This window comes from Arachis hypogaea, chromosome 1 (assembly GCF_003086295.3).
Source record: "Arachis hypogaea cultivar Tifrunner chromosome 1, arahy.Tifrunner.gnm2.J5K5, whole genome shotgun sequence".
In the NCBI taxonomy this organism is placed as follows: domain Eukaryota; kingdom Viridiplantae; phylum Streptophyta; class Magnoliopsida; order Fabales; family Fabaceae; genus Arachis; species Arachis hypogaea.
The window spans coordinates 349,918-369,841 of NC_092036.1; the positions used below are offsets into that span (position 1 = coordinate 349,918).

At 39.6% G+C, this 19,924-nt stretch overlaps 2 non-coding genes across 2 annotated transcripts; both read left to right on the plus strand.

The window, feature by feature from the left end:
• Positions 1 to 6,752: 6,752 nt before the first annotated feature.
• LOC112717371 (small nucleolar RNA R71) lies at positions 6,753 to 6,856 on the plus strand. The gene has a single exon (XR_003160627.1). It is a non-coding gene; the product is annotated as a small nucleolar RNA R71 (small nucleolar RNA).
• Positions 6,857 to 15,832: 8,976 nt separating this feature from the next.
• Positions 15,833 to 15,936, plus strand: LOC112716666 (small nucleolar RNA R71). The gene has a single exon (XR_003160434.1). It is a non-coding gene; the product is annotated as a small nucleolar RNA R71 (small nucleolar RNA).
• The last annotated feature ends 3,988 nt before the right edge of the window (positions 15,937 to 19,924 follow it).

A 19,924-nucleotide genomic window follows, 5' to 3' on the forward strand; every position in this document is an offset into this window, starting at 1 on the left:
GTTTAAGGTTAAACTGAAGCTTAAACGTGGAAATGAAGAAAACAACCCTGGAGGAGCAATTGGGTCGAACACGTTTAAGCTTCAGTTTAAGGTTAAACTGAAGCTTAAACGTGGAAATGAGAAAGCAACCCTGGAGGAGAGAAATAGTCGAACACGTTTAAGCTCCAGTTTAAGGTTAAACTGGAGCTTAAACGTGGAAATGCTCCTGGTGCCTTTCTTACTTCTGGCGTTTAACCTCCAGTTTAAGGTTAAACTGGAGGTTAAACGTGGAAATGCTTCCTAGTGAGAAATTCTGTCGAACACGTTTAAGCTCCAGTTTAAGGTTAAACTGGAGCTTAAACATGGAAATGCTACTTTGGTGCCTTTCTCATTCTGGCGTTTAACTTCCAGTTTAAGGTTAAACTGGAGGTTAAACGCCAGTTTCAGCATTTCCTCTTTTCATGATTCTGGCGTTTAACTTCCAGTTTAACCTTAAACTGGAGGTTAAACGCCAATTTCAACTTTGGTGCATTTCTCATTCTGGCGTTTAACTTCCAGTTTAAGGTTAAACTGGAGGTTAAACGCCATTTTCAGCATTATATGGCTTGGCAGTTTAAGTTCAAGTTTAAGCTTAAACTGGAACTTAAACTCCACATGTGATCTTCAAGCTTCCTTTATTGATTTTGTTGCTTCCTTGCCTATCCTCTTCTTCCCTGAAATCATCCAAACAATTGCATCAAAGTCTTGCAAAATTTCATGAGAAATCTTCCATTCATAGCATTCAAGTAATATAACTAAAAACTCATGGAATTTGCATCAAAATTATACTGTTTGGATGATTCATTACTTTGTTGTTCATTTAACCATTCTTGGTTACTTTAAGCTCAAGAAAATGTATAAAACAACTAAAACTAACAGAAAAATGCTAGTGAAACTAGCCTAAGATGCCTTGGCATCACAACACCAAACTTAATACTTGCTTGTCCCTAAGCAAGTCCTGAGTTACTTGAGAAGAAAGTATGAAACAAAAAGCAATTACATTGGCTATATTAGCAAGCATTTGAAGTTCATCAGAAGGGTATTATGCAGAAAGTTGCAGCATCACTTTTTCATTCTTTTCAGGTAAGATTATCACTTTTTCATTGCATTCATCAAACACTGCTATGGCCTCTTGTTACTCTTATGTCTTTGGCACTTTTTCCTTTTTTGTTTTTCTTTTTTTTCTTAGAGCTCCTTTGCTCCTTGTTTGCTCAGTGTCATGTGTTGCACAAGCCTTTGGCATTTTCTTTTTCTTATCAGTGCACTACACATATCCACTACAGGCATTTTAGTTCACATTTCTTCTTGAGACATTGGTGCCCAGCACCTCTTTGTGTGACTAAATGTTTTGTATTTAGGTTGCTCTTGATAATGGACTTTTGGTTGATAATCCCGGGTTAGTTAACCCAAGTTACTTAGTGTTGAAACACTCCTCAGAACCTATTCATCCAAGCATATCCTTAATACATAAACACCACAGGCATTTGTCTCAGAAGTTCAAACCATTGGTGCCTAGCTTATTTTCTCAATTTTTTTTTGCTTTTTGGTTGCCCTTTTTCAGTGGCTTTTTCTTCTTCTTTTTCTTTCTTTTTCATGGCCAAAGACATTTATTTATCAAAATCCATAGACAGTATTCAAACTTCTACACAAAAATGATAATTCTACACTCAATTTCCAGTGATCTGACTAAACAATCAAGCATGCATACCACCACTTAATTCTACTTGATTTGTCACTAATTGAGCCAAGTTACTTTTGTTCAAACTTTTCTTTTATTTTTGGAAACAGAACAAGCATGGCAAGCATTTGTTTAAGAAGGTGAAGTTATATCCAAATATCTAGGCATTCACTTTATTCAAGCAGTAAACAGACACTCATACTAAAAATTTCACATAAAACTTAAATGACTTATAATGAAAGAAAGCTCATAAAGACAATTCACAAACTATCATTTGATTATTAAGGAGCGAGACCACCTCTCATTTATTGCTTGGTTCTTCTTGATTCTTGGGATCCTGCTTCTTCTTGCTTCTTACCTCTTTTTGACCACTTGTACTTCCTTTGTCTTTTCTTATGAGCTTTTTCCAGAATCCAACCTTTTTCATTGTTTCTTCCACTCCTTTTTCAAGGATCATTGCCTTGTTTATTTCTCCTTCTTTCCTCCCTTTGAAATACTCATCAAAAGCTGGGAATGCTGGGTCCATCTTGTGTAGATGTTCCCCTATGTAGTTAAGCTTGATTTGAGAACTGATGTTGTAATCAGCTTGAACCTGAGTATCTTGCATTCTGCAAAGTGGTGGCTTCCTTGATTGCCAAGATATTGGCATCTTGGTGTTGGCATATGTGGCTGAGGGATTCCTGTAATTGTAAATTCTGTTCCCTTTGCAGATCTAGGAATCTTGATTCAAAGTTCCTTTGCATGTCCATCATTTTTAGGTGAAAGTCCTCTTGTCTCTCTTGAGACCTCATGTATTGTTGAGATATTCCTTCCATGATTTCCTGCATTCTGCTCATATCCATGGGGTCTCTGGGAACTTGTCGCCTTCTTTCTGGAATTCCTTGCTCTTCTTGCTCTTCTTCTCCTTCTTCTCCTTCTTGCTCTGCTTCTTGCTCTGCTTCTTCTTGTTGCCCTTCTTCATTTCTTCTTTTTGTATGTCTTGGAGCAATTGGGCCAAGAGTCATTCTGTACGCAGTTATGGCCATTCCAGGATATAGCCAATTAGGTCTTTCATCTTCAAGTGGTACTTGGGCATCGATGCATAGTCTAATGATGGTGCTAGGGAAGTGGAGCCAGGAGTCAGGGTCACTTTTCTCACTAAACTCTTGTATCTGTTCAGCAATGAGTTTATGAACTTTGATCTCCCCTCCCACCATAATGCAATGTAGCAAGATGGCTCTTTTAGGGACTATTTCTGAAGAGTTTGCAGTGGGTAGGATGGATCTCCTAACTATTGCATACCACCCTTTAGCTTCAGGTGTTAGGTCTCCCCTTCTCAAGACTCTTGGAGCCCCTTTTGTTTTTCTCACCCATTCAGCTCTGATGGCACAAAGGTCTTCAGCAATAGTCGAATAGTCAGGTTCTCCTATCATCCTTTCCTCATAACTTGCTTGGCTGAAACGTATGTTTTTCAGGCCAAGAGTTTTCATGATTGCCTTGGGGCTGAAGTCAACTTCCACCCCTCTCACATAGCTTTTGTATGTGGGTTCCACGGTTGGATCCTCCCTCACTGCATTTGCATAAAACTCCTTCACCAGGTTGATGTTGATTTCAGTGATTGGCTTAGTCAAGAGCTCCCACTTCCTCTTTTTGATCTTCTCCCAAACACCTGGGAACTTATCCTTTTCAAGGTCAAAGGGGACCTCAGCTAGTACCCTTTTAGGTCTCATCCATTCGGCCTGGATCTCATGGAAAACTGATTTGTATTTCCATGCATCAAATTCCCTTTCCTCCTCCATTGGCTGCTTGTCTTTTCTTCTTTTGTGGCTAGATGAGGCTGCCATTGGTTCTTTAGTTTTGGCAAGTGACAAGCTAAAGTTGACAAGGTGAAGTAAGAAAGTGTTGTTAGAAGTGGGGTGAGGTTGCTTTCGGCAAGAGATAGTTATGCTATGATGAAAGAAAATGTGCAAGAAAGAGATTTGGTGGTGTGGAACTCGTTCCCCAAGTGGTTCTTTATAGTGCAAGCAAGTGAAAAATGGACGGCTAGAGTGATTTGTGAAGGAAGGTTTGATGGTAAATATATGAATTAGGGAGAAGGACGAATTGCTTTTCACTTTCTTGGAAGTATTCTAGGTGCATTAGGTTGTACATGTAGCTATCTTTTCATGCAGAACTTCCTTTTCCCATGTGTTAGTTTCAAAGACTTGTGAACTTCCCTTTTGACCAAGCACCGTACCTCCCTCCTTTGTCTTTTTCCTCCATTCTTATCCTTCCTTTTGTACCTGCACAAACAAACAAATTTGCTATCATTTTTTCTGTCCATGTGAATAATGAATAGTACTTGCACATGTTTTTTATTCTTTTTGAATTGTAAATCAATGATTGACTTGATGAGCTTATAGCCGTGACTTTTATATGTATGCACACTTATTATTGGACACCAAACTTAGTGTTTGGTAATGTCTCCTGATGACATGAAATCCATGTTGGTTGTCCTTAATGAATATGCATAATTCTAGTAAATCATGGTCACTTTGGCTCTTTGATCCTAAACACTTTTACTACCTAAAGTAATTGAAATCAAAGTATTAAAACATGCAAATGGTATACTTGTCATGAATTTCTAAATCCAGAGGAACTTCTTGCTTTTCATTAACTGTGTTCAAAGAGGAACACCAAACTTAATGTTTGGTTGTGCACCTTGAATGAAAGATTGAATACAATTTGAATAAGATTTGGGGGTGCCTTCAGGCACACCAAACTTAGAGACCAATTGTATTTTACATGCAATGTTTAGTGCACCTTATCAACAGTTGTCCTGAGGATTCAAGTTCATGCATAAGAAACCATGCTTTATTAGATGCAAAGCAAAATAATAAAGAGTAAGGATACTAAAACATGGGTTGCCTCCCATGAAGCGCTTCTTTAACGTCACTAGCTTGACGGTTGTCCCTTGTTAGGGTGGATTGTAGTGCTTGATGTCCTCTCCTCTCACTATGAAAACGCCCCCATTTGATTCCTTCATGATTTCCAAATGTTCCATAGAAAGAACTTTCCTAATTGTGAACACTTGAGGGAGCTGGGAAGGAATGGTTTTGAGGCCAGGTGGGATTGGCAGATAATGACTTGATATCACTTTATCTCCCGGAGAGAAACCTTCAGTGGGAATTTTCTTGTTTCTCCACCCTCTTGGCAATTTCTTTACAATTCTTCCCTCTCTCTTGAGGATTTCTTCATTGACCCTTATGCCAGGAGGATCCTTCTGATCTGTTTCTATTGATTCTTGTGGCTTTAACTCTTGCAATTCTTGTTTGCCTTCCAAGGACTGTTTCAGAGTTTCAGCTGCTGGATTGCTTTCCTCCAAACACAGATGGCTACTATCATCCTTAGGCTTTTCAGGTTCTGGTTCAAGCTCAGATGCAGGCTTGAAAGCATGGAAAATGAGCTGTTCATCATTTACTCTCAAAATTAGCTCTCCTTATTCTATATCGATGAGTGCTCTAGCAGTGGCTAGAAATGGCCTTCCCAGAATGATAGGGTGTAGGTAGCTTTCCTCCATGTCCAAAATGACAAAATCTGTGGGGAAGAAATAATTTCCCACTTTCACCAGCACATTCTCAACTACTCCTTCAGCTTGCTTTTGAGTTTTGTCAGCCAGTTGTATGATTACATCAGTGGATCTCACCTCATTCAGTTGTAGCCTCTTCATAAGAGTTAGAGGCATCATATTTATGCTAGCTCCTAGATCACAGAATCCTCTGTCAATTTTTGTTTCCCCTATGATGCAGGGGATATGAAAACTTCCTGGGTCTGTTTTCTTAGAGACCATATCCTTCTTGATGAGTGCACTGCATTCCTTGTTCATTATTACAGTTTGTCCTCCCTTCAAAACTCTTTTCTTGCTCAGCAACTCCTTCAAATACTTGATGTGTGTAGGCATCTGCTGGAGGATCTCAAGAAAGGGAATATTGATATGGAGAGACTTAAATGTCTCTAAGAACCTTGAATATGTTTTCCCTTTTTCACCTCCTCCTAACCTCTGAGGAAATGGTGCTTTTGGTTGGTATGTTTCCAGTATGCCTCCCTTTTGCGGTTCCTTGGCTTGCTCAGTTTCACTTTCCTGCTTAGCTTCTTCCACACCTTCCTTCAAGATTTCTGGCTTCTTTTCTGAGGGTCTGATTCCTTCTTCTTCTGAGACTTCCTTCAATATGGTGATGGCCTTGCATTCTTCCCATCTCACTCCCTTTTGTTCCCCTTTAGGATTCTTTTCAGTGTCACTAGGGAACACTGTAGTTGACTTGGGGGCCTGTTGAGATAGCTCTCTACTTGAGACTCCATCCTCTTGAGTTTTTCACCATGGTTCCTTAAGGTGGATCTCACATATTCCCTAAAGCTTTTCAACTCACTTATGTCCTGACCCATGTTTGCTAGCATTCCTTCTATCCTGTTTAATTGATCTTGAAATTGTTGGTTCGGTTTAGGTTGGGCAGGTTGATTATTTTGGCCATGATATGGTGGTTGGGAGTAAGTGTTTTGTGTGGCTTGGTATGATCTTTGGTTGGAGTTTTGGTATGTGGAATTGTTATGTTGGTTGTGGTTGTAAGGTTTGTGGTTTTGTGGTTGGGTTTGCTGGTTTCCCCACCCAAAGTTTGGGTGGTTTTTCCAGCCTGGGTTGTAAGTGTTGGAATGTGGATCATATGGTTGCCTTTGTTGATTTCCCACATAATTTGCCTCTTCCCAATCACCTCCTTCAGTGCTTATTTCCTCTTGATCTTGTGTTTGTATTGCAGCCACTTGCTTTGTGTCTAATTTCCTGGTGAGCTCTGCTAGTTGCTTGGCAAACACTTTGTTTTGGGCTAGAATTGTATCAACATGGTTCAGCTCCATGACTCCCTTAGTGTTGTGTCTTTCTGAAGCATAGTAGTACTCATTCTCAGCCACTGTCTCAATCACTTCAATGGCTTCTTCCACAGTCTTTTTCCTGTTCAATGAACCTCCTGATGAATGGTCTACAACCTTCCTTGATTCATAAGAAAGTCCATCATAGAAAATATGTAATTGCACCCAGTCATGGAACATGTCTGGTGGACATTTCCTTGTCAATTCTTTGAACCTCTCCCATGCCTCGTAGAGGGTTTCACCATCCTGTTGTCTAAAAGTCTGAACCTCAGATCGAAGCCTATTGACCTTTTGTGGGGGGGTAGAAACGTGCCAGAAACTTGCTTTCCACCTCATCCCAGGTTGTTAGGCTCCCCCTTGGGAATGATTCCAGCCACTTAGCTGCCTTGTCCCTAAGTGAAAATGGGAACAAGAGCAGTTTATAGGCATCTTCTTGGACTCCATTGGACTTCACAGTGTCGCAAATTCTCAAAAATTTTGTGAGATGTTGGTTTGGATCTTCATTAGCACTTCCACCAAATGAACAATGATCCTCCACCAATGATATTAGCTGTGGTTTGAGTTCAAAATTGTTGGCCTGAATGGGTGGTTTCTGAATGCTGCTACCACAATTCCCAGAGGTTGGGTTTATGTATGAACCAAGAACCCTCCTCTCAGGAATGGCATTGTTTCCGTCAGCCCTCTCATGGTTGTGAACTTCTCTATCCATGTTGAAATCTAGAGCTTCTTCAAAATTGTCCTCAGATTCTCCTTCAGATTCTTCTTCTCCCAGTACTCTCTTCCCTCTTGCTTCCCTTCTAAGTCTATGAAGAGTCCTCTCTGGTTCGGTATATGGAGGAGTTGTTGTCTCTCCTCTCCTACCTGTCATACAAGAACACAGCACAGGCAACAAACAAGTGGAATACTCTTGGTTAATGGAAGAGTATGGTTAGAGCAGTTGAGGAATTAATTCAAATAGTTAGTGGGTCAGTGAGTTAGTTGCTTGAATTTAAAGGCATAAAGAAAGAAAGCAAGTAACAGAGTGCAGAAATTAAAATTCAACAAGTAACTTAAACTGAATTAACAAAACAAGAAAATTGCTCAATCTAGTTAACTTCCAATTTGAGAATTGTCAATCGAAAACCAATCCCCGGCAACGGCGCCATAAACTTGATGTTGTGCATAATCTTGATATGCTACGATTTAGGAAATTGCACGATCGGCAAAATTCCTTCCGGCAAGTGCACCGGTTATCGTCAAGTAAAAACTCACAATAGAGTGAGGTCGAATCCCACAAGGATTGGTTGAGTGAGCAATTCGGATTAGAAGTATGTTCTAGTTGAGCGGAATCAAGATTTAGATGAGAATTGCGGAATGTAAAATTGCATGAATTAAAGAGCGAGAAGCTAAATTGCTGAAATTAAAAGGGATGGGGGTGATTGCATGAATTAAATTGCAGAATGTAAAGAGAAAGTGTAGATCAGAAATGGGAATTCATTGGGTGTTAGGAGATATTGAGATCTCCGAATCAAAACAACTTTTATCCCTTCCTCAACCAATGCATTCATTGAATTTTGCTTGGCAATCTTATATGATTGGATCCCAATCCTTGGCTCACCAATTCTCTCTAAAAACAAACAAATTCCCAATCCCTTGGTTTAAATGTTCATAAGAAGAGATGATGCTCGATCACTGATTATACCACACAGTTTCATGAACCACAATTTGGTAGGATTACATGTCACAATATCCATCCAAACCCCAATCCAATTCACTGTGAGAAAGCTTCTCTAGCATGAATCCTCCATTCCTTTCCCAAGGTTCCGAAGGATTCCAATTATGGGTAGTTTCTTTCCCAAGACAACTACCCAATGGAATTAGATCGAGAAGCTTTCTAACAAAATTCAAGAGAAAAGATTGAAGAAGAAGATAAAACTATTATTGATTCATTGAATTACAATAGAGCTCCCTAACCCAATGAAAGGGGTTTAGTGAGTCATAGCTCTGAATTCAAAACTAGAAAAATTGATGAAAAGTTCTCCAGTGTAAAAAAAAGTGCTAACTAACTTAAATTCTATCCTATTTATACACTTTCTAAATTGAGCTTCTGTTGTGTTTCTTGGGCTTTGAGGCCTTTCCTTGATTTCCTTTTGCTTTGGGTTTATGGTCCATAATCCTGATGAGGCTGCTGATCCAATTCTGTAACATTCATTGAGCCAACTTAGTGATAATCAAGTAATGACACATGACTCAACAAATTGAAGTTCCAGACTCATCAATCCTTCAGGCCCAATCCCATAAACCATGATATTCAATTGGGTTTCATACCATAATACGTTTAAGTTAATATTTGTCCTCAAATGCTAACTTAAACTGCCATATTCTTGGCCCAGAAACCCTTTCAAAAAGTGGCGTTTAAGTTGAAGTTTAAGTTTCAGTTTAAGGTTAAACTGAAACTTAAACGTGGAAATGGAAGAAAGCAACCCAGGAGTGTGAAATGGCGAACACGTTTAAGCTTCAGTTTAAGGTTAAACTGAAACTTAAACGTGGAAATGAAGAAAACAACCCTGGAGGAGCAATTGGGTCGAACACGTTTAAGCTTCAGTTTAAGGTTAAACTGAAGCTTAAACGTGGAAATGAGAAAGCAACCCTGGAGGAGAGAAATAGTCGAACACGTTTAAGCTCCAGTTTAAGGTTAAATTGGAGCTTAAACGTGGAAATGCTCCTGGTGCCTTTCTTACTTCTGGCGTTTAACCTCCAGTTTAAGGTTAAACTGGAGGTTAAACGTGGAAATGCTTCCTAGTGAGAAATTCTGTCGAACACGTTTAAGCTCCAGTTTAAGGTTAAACTGGAGCTTAAACGTGGAAATGCTACTTTGGTGCCTTTCTCATTCTGGCGTTTAACTTCCAGTTTAAGGTTAAACTGGAGGTTAAACGCCAGTTTCAGCATTTCCTCTTTTCATGATTCTGGCGTTTAACTTCCAGTTTAACCTTAAACTGGAGGTTAAATGCCAATTTCAACTTTGGTGCATTTCTCATTCTGGCGTTTAACTTCCAGTTTAAGGTTAAACTGGAGGTTAAACGCCATTTTCAGCATTATATGGCTTGGCAGTTTAAGTTCCAGTTTAAGCTTAAACTGGAACTTAAACTCCACATGTGATCTTCAAGCTTCCTTTATTGATTTTGTTGCTTCCTTGCCTAGCCTCTTCTTCCCTGAAATCATCCAAACAATTGCATCAAAGTCTTGCAAAATTTCATGAGAAATCTTCCATTCATAGCATTCAAGTAATATAACTAAAAACTCATGGAATTTGCATCAAAATTATACTGTTTGGATGATTCATTACTTTGTTGTTCATTTAACCATTCTTGGTTACTTTAAGCTCAAGAAAATGCATAAAACAACTAAAACTAACAGAAAAATGCTAGTGAAACTAGCCTAAGATGCCTTGGCATCACAACACCAAACTTAATACTTGCTTGTCCCTAAGCAAGTCCTGAGTTACTTGAGAAGAAAGTATGAAACAAAAAGCAATTACATTGGCTATATTAGCAAGCATTTGAAGTTCATCAGAAGGGTTTTATGCAGAAAGTTGCAGCATCACTTTTTCATTCTTTTCAGGTAAGATTATCACTTTTTCATTGCATTCATCAAACACTGCTATGGCCTCTTGTTACTCTTATGTCTTTGGCACTTTTTCCTTCTTTGTTTTTCTTTTTTTTCTTAGAGCTCCTTTGCTCCTTGTTTGCTCAGTGTCATGTGTTGCACAAGCCTTTGGCATTTTCTTTTTCTTATCAGTGCACTACACATATCCACTACAGGCATTTTAGTTCACATTTCTTCTTGAGACATTGGTGCCCAGCACCTCTTTGTGTGACTAAATGTTTTGTATTTAGGTTGCTCTTGATAATGGACTTTTGGTTGATAATCCCGGGTTAGTTAACCCAAGTTACCAAGTGTTGAAACACTCCTCAGAACCTATTCATCCAAGCATATCCTTAATACATAAACACCACAGGCATTTGTCTCAGAAGTTCAAACCATTGGTGCCTAGCTTATTTTCTCAATTTTTTTTGCTTTTTGGTTGCCCTTTTTCAGTGGCTTTTTCTTCTTCTTTTTCTTTCTTTTTCATGGCCAAAGACATTTATTTATCAAAATCCATAGACAGTATTCAAACTTCTACACAAAAATGATAATTCTACACTCAATTTCCAGTGATCTGACTAAACAATCAATCATGCATACCACCACTTAATTCTACTTGATTTGTCACTAATTGAGCCAAGTTACTTTTGTTCAAACTTTTCTTTTATTTTTGGAAACAGAACAAGCATGGCAAGCATTTGTTTAAGAAGGTGAAGTTATATCCAAATATCTAGGCATTCACTTTATTCAAGCAGTAAACAGACACTCATACTAAAAATTTCACATAAAACTTAAATGACTTATAATGAAAGAAAGCTCATAAAGACAATTCACAAACTATCATTTGATTATTAAGGAGCGAGACCACCTCTCATTTATTGCTTGGTTCTTCTTGATTCTTGGGATCCTGCTTCTTCTTGCTTCTTACCTCTTTTTGACCACTTGTACTTCCTTTGTCTTTTCTTATGAGCTTTTTCCAGAATCCAGCCTTTTTCATTGTTTCTTCCACTCCTTTTTCAAGGATCATTGCCTTGTTTATTTCTCCTTCTTTCCTCCCTTTGAAATACTCATCAAAAGCTGGGAATGCTGGGTCCATCTTGTGTAGATGTTCCCCTATGTAGTTAAGCTTGATTTGAGAACTGATGTTGTAATCAGCTTGAACTGAGTATCTTGCATTCTGCAAAGTGGTGGCTTCCTTGATTGCCAAGATATTGGCATCTTGGTGTTGGCATATGTGGCTGAGGGATTCCTGTAATTGTAAATTCTGTTCCCTTTGCAGATCTAGGAATCTTGATTCAAAGTTCCTTTGCATGTCCATCATTTTTAGGTGAAAGTCCTCTTGTCTCTCTTGAGACCTCATGTATTGTTGAGATATTCCTTCCATGATTTCCTGCATTCTGCTCATATCCATGGGGTCTCTGGGAACTTGTCGCCTTCTTTCTGGAATTCCTTGCTCTTCTTGCTCTTCTTGCTCTTCTTCTCCTTCTTCTCCTTCTTGCTCTGCTTCTTGCTCTGCTTCTTCTTGTTGCCCTTCTTCATTTCTTCTTTTTGTATGTCTTGGAGCAATTGGGCCAAGAGTCATTCTGTACGCAGTTATGGCCATTCCAGGATATAGCCAATTAGGTCTTTCATCTTCAAGTGGTACTTGGGCATCGATGCATAGTCTAATGATGGTGCTAGGGAAGTGGAGCCAGGAGTCAGGGTCACTTTTCTCACTAAACTCTTGTATCTGTTCAGCAATGAGTTTATGAACTTTGATCTCCCCTCCCACCATAATGCAATGTAGCAAGATGGCTCTTTTAGGGACTATTTCTGAAGAGTTTGCAGTGGGTAGGATGGATCTCCTAACTATTGCATACCACCCTTTAGCTTCAGGTGTTAGGTCTCCCCTTCTCCAGACTCTTGGAGCCCCTTTTATTTTTCTCACCCATTCAGCTCTGATGGCACAAAGGTCTTCAGCAATAGTCGAATAGTCAGGTTCTCCTATCATCCTTTCCTCATAACTTGCTTGGCTGAAACGTATGTTTTTCAGGCCAAGAGTTTTCATGATTGCCTTGGGGCTGAAGTCAACTTCCACCCCTCTCACATAGCTTTTGTATGTGGGTTCCACGGTTGGATCCTCCCTCACTGCATTTGCATAAAACTCCTTCACCAGGTTGATGTTGATTTCAGTGATTGGCTTAGTCAAGAGCTCCCACTTCCTCTTTTTGATCTTCTCCCAAACACCTGGGAACTCATCCTTTTCAAGGTCAAAGGGGACCTCAGCTAGTACCCTTTTAGGTCTCATCCATTCGGCCTGGATCTCATGGAAAACTGATTTGTATTTCCATGCATCAAATTCCCTTTCCTCCTCCATTGGCTGCTTGTCTTTTCTTCTTTTGTGGCTAGATGAGGCTGCCATTGGTTCTTTAGTTTTGGCAAGTGACAAGCTAAAGTTGACAAGGTGAAGTAAGAAAGTGTTGTTAGAAGTGGGGTGAGGTTGCTTTCGGCAAGAGATAGTTATGCTATGATGAAACAAAATGTGCAAGAAAGAGATTTGGTGGTGTGGAACTCGTTCCCCAAGTGGTTCTTTATAGTGCAAGCAAGTGAAAAATGGACGGCTAGAGTGATTTGTGAAGGAAGGTTTGATGGTAAATATATGAATTAGGGAGAAGGACGAATTGCTTTTCACTTTCTTGGAAGTATTCTAGGTGCATTAGGTTGTACATGTAGCTATCTTTTCATGCAGAACTTCCTTTTCCCATGTGTTAGTTTCAAAAACTTGTGAACTTCCCTTTTGACCAAGCACCGTACCTCCCTCCTTTGTCTTTTTCCTCCATTCTTATCCTTCCTTTTGTACCTGCACAAACAAACAAATTTGCTATCATTTTTTCTATCCATGTGAATAATGAATAGTACTTGCACATGTTTTTTATTCTTTTTGAATTGTAAATCAATGATTGACTTGATGAGCCTATAGCCGTGACTTTTATATGTATGCACACTTATTATTGGACACCAAACTTAGTGTTTGGTAATGTCTCCTGATGACATGAAATCCATGTTGGTTGTCCTTAATGAATATGCATAATTCTAGTAAATCATGGTCACTTTGGCTCTTTGATCCTAAACACTTTTACTACCTAAAGTAATTGAAATCAAAGTATTAAAACATGCAAATGGTATACTTGTCATGAATTTCTAAATCCAGAGGAACTTCTTGCTTTTCATTAACTGTGTTCAAAGAGGAACACCAAACTTAATGTTTGGTTGTGCACCTTGAATGAAAGATTGAATACAATTTGAATAAGATTTGGGGGTGCCTTCAGGCACACCAAACTTAGAGACCAATTGTATTTTACATGCAATGTTTAGTGCACCTTATCAACAGTTGTCCTGAGGATTCAAGTTCATGCATAAGAAACCATGCTTTATTAGATGCAAAGCAAAATAATAAAGAGTAAGGATACTAAAACATGGGTTGCCTCCCATGAAGCGCTTCTTTAACGTCACTAGCTTGACGGTTGTCCCTTGTTAGGGTGGATTGTAGTGCTTGATGTCCTCTCCTCTCACTATGAAAACACCCCCATTTGATTCCTTCATGATTTCCAAATGTTCCATAGAAAGAACTTTCCTAATTGTGAACACTTGAGGGAGCTGGGAAGGAATGGTTTTGAGGCCAGGTGGGATTGGCAGATAATGACTTGATATCACTTTATCTCCCAGAGAGAAACCTTCAGTGGGAATTTTCTTGTTTCTCCACCCTCTTGGCAATTTCTTTACAATTCTTCCCTCTCTCTTGAGGATTTCTTCATTGACCCTTATGCCAGGAGGATCCTTCTGATCTGTTTCTATTGATTCTTGTGGCTTTAACTCTTGCAATTCTTGTTTGCCTTCCAAGGACTGTTTCAGAGTTTCAGCTGCTGGATTGCTTTCCTCCAAACACAGATGGCTACTATCATCCTTAGGCTTTTCAGGTTCTGGTTCAAGCTCAGATGCAGGCTTGAAAGCATGGAAAATGAGCTGTTCATCATTTACTCTCAAAATTAGCTCTCCTTATTCTATATCGATGAGTGCTCTAGCAGTGGCTAGAAATGGCCTTCCCAGAATGATAGGGTGTAGGTAGCTTTCCTCCATGTCCAAAATGACAAAATCTGTGGGGAAGAAATAATTTCCCACTTTCACCAGCACATTCTCAACTACTCCTTCAGCTTGCTTTTGAGTTTTGTCAGCCAGTTGTATGATTACATCAGTGGATCTCACCTCATTCAGTTGTAGCCTCTTCATAAGAGTTAGAGGCATCATATTTATGCTAGCTCCTAGATCACAGAATCCTCTGTCAATTTTTGTTTCCCCTATGATGCAGGGGATATGAAAACTTCCTGGGTCTGTTTTCTTAGAGACCATATCCTTCTTGATGAGTGCACTGCATTCCTTGTTCATTATTACAGTTTGTCCTCCCTTCAAAACTCTTTTCTTGCTCAGCAACTCCTTCAAATACTTGATGTGTGTAGGCATCTGCTGGAGGATCTCAAGAAAGGGAATATTGATATGGAGAGACTTAAATGTCTCTAAGAACCTTGAATATATTTTCCCTTTTTCACCTCCTCCTAACCTCTGAGGAAATGGTGCTTTTGGTTGGTATGTTTCCAGTATGCCTCCCTTTTGCGGTTCTTTGGCTTGCTCAGTTTCACTTTCCTGCTTAGCTTCTTCCACACCTTCCTTCAAGATTTTTGGCTCCTTTTCTGAGGGTCTGATTCCTTCTTCTTCTGAGACTTCCTTCAATATGGTGATGGCCTTGCATTCTTCCCATCTCACTCCCTTTTGTTCCCCTTTAGGATTCTTTTCAATGTCACTAAGGAACACTGCAGTTGACTTGGGGGCCTGTTGAGATAGCTCTCTACTTGAGACTCCATCCTCTTGAGTTTTTCACCATGGTTCCTTAAGGTGGATCTCACATATTCCCTAAAGCTTTTCAACTCACTTATGTCCTGACCCATGTTTGCTAGCATTCCTTCTATCCTGTTTAATTGATCTTGAAATTGTTGGTTCGGATTAGGTTGGGCAGGTTGATTATTTTGGCCATGATATGGTGGTTGGGAGTAAGTGTTTTGTGTGGCTTGGTATGATCTTTGGTTGGAGTTTTGGTATGTGGAATTGTTATGTTGGTTGTGGTTGTAAGGTTTGTGGTTTTGTGGTTGGGTTTGCTGGTTTCCCCACCCAAAGTTTGGGTGGTTTTTCCAGCCTGGGTTGTAAGTGTTGGAATGTGGATCATATGGTTGCCTTTGTTGATTTCCCACATAATTTGCCTCTTCCCAATCACCTCCTTCAGTGCTTATTTCCTCTTGATCTTGTGTTTGTATTGCAGCCACTTGCTTTGTGTCTAATTTCCTGGTGAGCTCTGCTAGTTGCTTGGCAAACACTTTGTTTTGGGCTAGAATTGTATCAACATGGTTCAGCTCCATGACTCCCTTAGTGTTGTGTCTTTCTGAAGCATAGTAGTACTCATTCTCAGCCACTGTTTCAATCACTTCAATGGCTTCTTCCACAGTCTTTTTCCTGTTCAATGAACCTCCTGATGAATGGTCTACAACCTTCCTTGATTCATAAGAAAGTCCATCATAGAAAATATGTAATTGCACCCAGTCATGGAACATGTCTGGTGGGCATTTCCTTGTCAATTCTTTGAACCTCTCCCATGCCTCGTAGAGGGTTTCACCATCCTGTTGTCTAAAAGTCTGAACCTCAGATCGAAGCCTATTGACCTTTTGTGGGGGGTAGAAACGTGCCAGAAACTTGCTTTCCACCTCATCCCAGGTTGTTAGGCTCCCCCTTGGGAATGATTCCAGCCACTTAGCTGCCTTGTCCCTAAGTGAAAATGGGAACAAGAGCAGTTTATAGGCATCTTCCTGGACTCCATTGGACTTCACAGTGTCGCAAATTCTCAAAAATTTTGTGAGATGTTGGTTTGGATCTTCATTAGCACTTCCACCAAATGAACAATGATCCTCCACCAATGATATTAGCTGTGGTTTGAGTTCAAAATTGTTGGCCTGAATGGGTGGTTTCTGAATGCTGCTACCACAATTCCCAGAGGTTGGGTTTATGTATGAACCAAGAACCCTCCTCTCAGGAATGGCATTGTTTCCGTCAGCCCTCTCATGGTTGTGAACTTCTCTATCCATGTTGAAATCTAGAGCTTCTTCAAAATTGTCCTCAGATTCTCCTTCAGATTCTTCTTCTCCCAGTACTCTCTTCCCTCTTGCTTCCCTTCTAAGTCTATGAAGAGTCCTCTCTGGTTCGGTATATGGAGGAGTTGTTGTCTCTCCTCTCCTACCTGTCATACAAGAACACAGCACAGGCAACAAACAAGTGGAATACTCTTGGTTAATGGAAGAGTATGGTTAGAGCAGTTGAGGAATTAATTCAAATAGTTAGTGGGTCAGTGAGTTAGTTGCTTGAATTTAAAGGCATAAAGAAAGAAAGCAAGTAACAGAGTGCAGAAATTAAAATTCAACAAGTAACTTAAACTGAATTAACAAAACAAGAAAATTGCTCAATCTAGTTAACTTCCAATTTGAGAATTGTCAATCGAAAACCAATCCCCGGCAACGGCGCCATAAACTTGATGTTGTGCATAATCTTGATATGCTACGATTTAGGAAATTGCACGATCGGCAAAATTCCTTCCGGCAAGTGCACCGGTTATCGTCAAGTAAAAACTCACAATAGAGTGAGGTCGAATCCCACAAGGATTGGTTGAGTGAGCAATTCGGATTAGAAGTATGTTCTAGTTGAGCGAAATCAAGATTTAGATGAGAATTGCGGAATGTAAAATTGCATGAATTAAAGAGCGAGAAGCTAAATTGCTGAAATTAAAAGGGATGGGGGTGATTGCATGAATTAAATTGCAGAATGTAAAGAGAAAGTGTAGATCAGAAATGGGAATTCATTGGGTGTTAGGAGATATTGAGATCTCCGAATCAAAACAACTTTTATCCCTTCCTCAACCAATGCATTCATTGAATTTTGCTTGGCAATCTTATATGATTGGATCCCAATCCCTTGGCTCACCAATTCTCTCTAAAAACAAACAAATTCCCAATCCCTTGGTTTAAATGTTCATAAGAAGAGATGATGCTCGATCACTGATTATACCACACAGTTTCATGAACCACAATTTGGTAGGATTACATGTCACAATATCCATCCAAACCCCAATCCAATTCACTGTGAGAAAGCTTCTCTAGCATGAATCCTCCATTCCTTTCCCAAGGTTCCGAAGGATTCCAATTATGGGTAGTTTCTTTCCCAAGACAACTACCCAATGGAATTAGATCGAGAAGCTTTCTAACAAAATTCAAGAGAAAAGATTGAAGAAGAAGATAAAACTATTATTGATTCATTGAATTACAATAGAGCTCCCTAACCCAATGAAAGGGGTTTAGTGAGTCATAGCTCTGAATTCAAAACTAGAAAAATTGATGAAAAGTTCTCCAGTGTAAAAAAAAGTGCTAACTAACTTAAATTCTATCCTATTTATACACTTTCTAAATTGAGCTTCTGTTGTGTTTCTTGGGCTTTGAGGCCTTTCCTTGATTTCCTTTTGCTTTGGGTTTATGGTCCATAATCCTGATGAGGCTGCTGATCCAATTCTGTAACATTCATTGAGCCAACTTAGTGATAATCAAGTAATGACACATGACTCAACAAATTGAAGTTCCAGACTCATCAATCCTTCAGGCCCAATCCCATAAACCATGATATTCAATTGGGTTTCATACCATAATACGTTTAAGTTAATATTTGTGCTCAAATGCTAACTTAAACTGCCATATTCTTGGCCCAGAAACCCTTTCAAAAAGTGGCGTTTAAGTTGAAGTTTAAGTTTCAATTTAAGGTTAAACTGAAACTTAAACATGGAAATGGAAGAAAGCAACCCAGGAGTGTGAAATGGCGAACACATTTAAGCTTCAGTTTAAGGTTAAACTGAAGCTTAAACGTGGAAATGAAGAAAACAACCCTGGAGGAGCAATTGGGTCGAACACGTTTAAGCTTCAGTTTAAGGTTAAACTGAAGCTTAAACGTGGAAATGAGAAAGCAACCCTGGAGAAGAGAAATAGTCGAACACGTTTAAGCTCCAGTTTAAGGTTAAACTGGAGCTTAAACGTGGAAATGCTCCTGGTGCCTTTCTTACTTCTGGCGTTTAACCTCCAGTTTAAGGTTAAACTGGAGGTTAAACGTGGAAATGCTTCCTAGTGAGAAATTCTGTCGAACACGTTTAAGCTCCAGTTTAAGGTTAAACTGGAGCTTAAACGTGGAAATGCTACTTTGGTGCCTTTCTCATTCTGGCGTTTAACTTCCAGTTTAAGGTTAAACTGGAGGTTAAACGCCAGTTTCAGCATTTCCTCTTTTCATGATTCTGGCGTTTAACTTCCAGTTTAACCTTAAACTGGAGGTTAAACGCCAATTTCAACTTTGGTGCATTTCTCATTCTGGCGTTTAACTTCCAGTTTAAGGTTAAACTGGAGGTTAAACGCCATTTTCAGCATTATATGGCTTGGCAGTTTAAGTTCCAGTTTAAGTTTAAACTGGAACTTAAACTCCACATGTGATCTTCAAGCTTCCTTTATTGATTTTGTTGCTTCCTTGCCTAGCCTCTTCTTCCCTGAAATCATCCAAACAATTGCATCAAAGTCTTGCAAAATTTCATGAGAAATCTTCCATTCATAGCATTCAAGTAATATAACTAAAAACTCATGGAATTTGCATCAAAATTATACTGTTTGGATGATTCATTACTTTGTTGTTCATTTAACCATTCTTGGTTACTTTAAGCTCAAGAAAATGCATAAAACAACTAAAACTAACAGAAAAATGCTAGTGAAACTAGCCTAAGATGCCTTGGCATCAATAGGTATAGGACGAGGTCTTTCCCCGGTATTGGTCGGGCCAAGATAGGAGGTTGGCTTAAGAATTTTTTGAACTCTTGGAACGCCTCCTCGCATTCTGGAGTCCATTCGAATTGGCATCCCTTCCTTAATAAGGAAAATAGTGGAAGGGATTTTAGTGCCGATCCTGCCAGAAATCTGGAGAGGGCTGCAAGTCGGCCATTGAGCTGCTGAACCTCTCTCAAACAAGTCGGGCTTTTCATTTCTAGGATGGCTCTGCATTTATCGGGATTGGCCTCAATCCCCCTTTGTGTTAGCATGAATCCTAGAAATTTCCCTGCCTCGACCGCGAAGGCGCACTTTGCAGGATTTAGTCTCATCCCATGCAACCTTATGGTGTCAAAGACTTGTGAGAGGTCGGTTAAGAGGTCGACTTCTTCCTTGGTTTTTACTAGCATGTCGTCGACGTATACTTCCATCAAGCTCCCTAGGTGGGGGGAAAACACTTTATTCATCAACCGTTGGTATGTGGCTCCTGCATTCTTTAATCCGAATGGCATGACCACGTAGCATTAGTTTGCTCTCGGTGTGATGAAAGATGTTTTCTCTTGGTCGGGCTCGTACATCGGGATTTGGTTATATCCCGAGTAGGCGTCCATGAATGATAAGTATTGGTACCCCGAGCTGGAGTCCACCAGGGTATCAATGCTTGGTAAGGGATAAGGGTCCTTAGGACATGCCTTATTTAGGTCGGTATAGTCGACGCACATTCTCCATTTACCATTCTGCTTTTTGACTAGCACTACATTGGCTAGCCATGTTGGGTACTTGACCTCTCTAATGAAGCCGGCCTCCA